Consider the following 4,086-nt stretch of genomic DNA (forward strand, 5'->3'; position numbering starts at 1 on the left):
GCACAAAAAGGTAGAACAAGACTACCTTACCAAAGACAGCTAAATAGCACAGAGAAAATGAACACCCGTAGGTAAAAAAGCCCCGGGGAGCAGAACAGAAACTGAATAGTAACATCAGTTTTTGCCACAAAAGAAAGCCAAAGGCTTCCATCGGTAGGCAGTCCGACTGAACGTCAAAACATGGGAATTAGCCAACTGAATAGCTAGCAAACGTGCACCAGGACATCCTTGGAAAGGACAAGAGGGAAAAAAAAAAAAAAAAAAAACTCACAATGCAGGGCGGACAAACTCCTCCCCTACTAGAAGACAGGGCAAGGAAGAACAACCCCTGAAGATATGCAAGGGACAAAACACTTATGATAAAGTACGAACCAACATCAGACGGCCCATCAAGATGAAACAAACTAGGACCAGCCTGACATCTAGGAAAGAAGAACCTCCTATAAAACTTGTAAATACAAGAAAACAACCTCTTAACAAGAAGTAAACTTAGTACCCAAACAGGATCAGCCTGTTGACAAGGATACATTATGTCTGATATAAACCTCAAAAGAACAGAGTGAACTAGTACCCAACCAGGAACCAGTCTGCAGACCAGGGTACAATGAACTGTTCAAGGGCTTAACTGAAAGTTCCAACCCCTCACAGGGCTAGACTAAACAAACAAACAACAGACAAACAAGCTCTAAGGCTTAAACATTGTCTTAACTTTTTTTTGTTTTTGGTCGCAACAACCATTGCGACAAAAAAAAAAAAAAAAAAAAAAAAAAAAAAAAAAAAAGCTAGTATCCAAATCCTAGAGAAGAAAAGAATTTCCAAAAAGAAGATTATAACAGTCTCGAGCTCCGGAAATAAAAGAAACATATCCGAACCGGACCAAAATAAAAAAAATAGACAGCACCCACAGGCGAAACGAAAAAGAAACACCAACAGGTTCAGCCTGTCAGAGACCCGATTCCTCAAGAGCTCAGAACTGGGATTAGATACACAAAGACAATCCAGAGTAGGATTCACATCCCTCCCCTCGTCTAGCGTTGTTGGCCAGCAGAATCAGAAGACTGAGGATCTGGAGGCAAATGAAGACTAAAATCCTCCCAAGCCTCCAGTACCTGCTGCAGCAATACACGCAGGCTCTTCAGACTAACCCGAAAAGGCACAACTCATCTACGGCGGGGCATCTGAAGGCCCTGATCCTGCTAGCTGTCCACCTTAAGCCAGAGGGAACCACTCCCACAGAGAAAGGACCAGTTAGAAAGAAAAAAAAAAGAAGACAGAATTGGAGTAAAAAAAATCCTCCTCTGAGAAATTAGAATCCTCCATAACTTGACCAGACAAATTGGACAAAAATAACTGGCACTTCACGCCCCAATGGCTGGGGCACTCACCACCTCCTATGACCCAGACAAGCAGAGAAACAGGCCCTCTCCACCGCCACGATACAGAAATGGAGAAAGAAAACGTGACCTTGCCTGGTCACAAGGTGCGACATGTAGGCCAAAGAAAAGGACGCCACTCCACAAGAACTGCGTAGCTCAACATGTAAATAGAACAAAACTCCGCAATAATGGTGTAAAGGAGGACCGGGAGAGATAAGCAGGTAAAAATGTATTTTAATCCTCACAGCTCTGATGAACCGCCTGTGAGGCGGGGTCTTTTTGCTGTGTCTGTAATGACTTGTACATTTTGAAATGGATTAAAATACATTTTTACCTGATTATCTCTCCCAGTCTCCTTTACACCATTATTGCGGAGTTTTGTGCTATTTCTGTGAATTTGCAAGTAGGGGTGTGGAGAGCCCCAGCAACAGTGGGAGTATATGCCGATATACTGGTAACGTACTGGTATTGGGAAGGCCCTGGACTGTAGCTCTCGATGACAGAGGGTGAACACAGGATTGCATTGTAATTTGCAACTGGAGACAAAGAGATCACTCTACACTGAGAGGGCACTGTCTGGGTGAGTCCTTACCTTTTTGTATTTGCACTTGGAAATTTTATTGTATCAAATAGGTGACATCCCCTCAAGTGGGACTCTGTGATAGAGTCGGTTTCACCTAATGAACTATCATATATTATGCAAAATTATTCACACTGCATAATCGCTGAGAAGTCTTTCTTTTGAAATATAGCTCAACATGTAGACCAAAGAAGAGCACGCCAGTTCACAAGAACAGCGTAGCTCCAAAAAAATTGAATGCTCTGTAATAGCCATGAGCCCCAACATTTCTACACACAAGCAGACAGAATCACATAACATGATTAAAGTCCCCCACTGCTCAATAACCCCCCTCAGGAGATATTAACCCTCGATTCCATAAAGATAAAGGAGTCCCATTGACTTACTTACCGGAATCTATGCCATGGAACAGTTACACGGTTCTTCAAGTGTGACAGATAGTAGCGTCGCTTCTGACATGGACTTGAGTGAAGAAAGCAGGCAGCGAAACTAGTCAACGCTGATTGCTTATGGAGCTGTTAATATGAGTCGGGATGGTTTCGCAGAAAGACTCTCCCTGCATCTCCGGACTCAAACTTTAATCCATACTCTCACTGAGAGGCTGACAGGACTACTTAAAACTCCAGTCCCATTTCGAAGAGTACTACTCTCCATAAGAGATTACTCCGTAAACTTCTGACTTCTCTGCCAACCTCCTGTGAGGAAAGGCGAAGAATGAGAAATGGGGGAGGTATTTAAGCCTTTGGCTGGGGTGTCTTTGCCTCCTCCTGGTGGCCAGGTTCTGTATTTCCCAAAAGTAATCAATGCAGCTGTGGACTCCCGCTGTTTAAGAAAAAAGCAAATCTCATACATTTTATACTCTGCAGCTGGTAAAAAAAAATTAATTGGAAACATTAAGGGAAAAACAATTTTATAGTATATTGTCCATTTAAAGACTAAATTTCATTCCTCATAACATGCTTAAAGGGACAGTAAACACCAGAATTTTTGTTGTTTAAAAAATAGATAATCCCTTTATTACCCATTTCCCAATTTTGCATAACCAACAGTTATAATAATATACTTTTTACCTCTGTGATTACCTTGCATCTATGCCTCTGCAAACTGCCCCCTTAATTCAGTTCTTTTGACAGACTTGCATTTTTAGCCAATCAGTGCTGACTCCTAGGAGCTTCACGTGCCTGAGCTCAATGTTATCTATATGAAAAACATGAACTAACGCCCTCTAGTGGTAAAAAACTGTCAAAATGCTTTCAGATTAGAGACAGTCTTCAAGGTCTAAGAAATTAGCACATGAACCTCCTAGATTTGGCTTTCAACTAAGAATACCAAAAGAACAAAGCAAAATTGGTAATAAAAGTAAATTGTTAAGTTGTTTAAAATAAAAAACATAATTTATGTAAGAACTTACCTGATAAATTCATTTCTTTCATATTAGCAAGAGTCCATGAGCTAGTGACGTATGGGATATACATTCCTACCAGGAGGGGCAAAGTTTCCCAAACCTCAAAATGCCTACAAATTCACCCCTCACCACACCCACAAATAAGTTTAACGAATAGCCAAGAAGTGGGGTGATAAGAAAAAAGTGCGAAAGCATAAAAAATAAGGAATTGGAATAATTGTGCTTTATACAAAAAAATCATAACCACCACAAAAAGGGTGGGCCTCATGGACTCTTGCTAATATGAAAGAAATGAATTTATCAGGTAAGTTCTTACATAAATTATGTTTTCTTTCATGTAATTAGCAAGAGTCCATGAGCTAGTGACGTATGGGATAATGACTACCCAAGATGTGGATCTTTCCACACAAGAGTCACTAGAGAGGGAGGGATAAAATAAAGACAGCCAATTCCGCTGAAAAATAATCCACACCCAAAATAATTTAAATTTTATAATGAAAAAAACTGAAAATATAAGCAGAAGATTCAAACTGAAACAGCTGCCTGAAGAACTTTTCTACCAAAAACAGCTTCAGAAGAAGAAAACACATCAAAATGGTAGAATTTAGTAAAAGTATGCAAAGAAGACCAAGTTGCTGCTTTGCAAATCTGTTCAACCGAAGCTTCATTCCTAAACGCCCAGGAAGTAGAAACTGACCTAGTAGAATGAGCTGTAATCCTTTGAG

The sequence above is a fragment of the Bombina bombina genome, chromosome 3, assembly GCF_027579735.1.
Source record: "Bombina bombina isolate aBomBom1 chromosome 3, aBomBom1.pri, whole genome shotgun sequence".
NCBI lineage: Eukaryota > Metazoa > Chordata > Amphibia > Anura > Bombinatoridae > Bombina > Bombina bombina.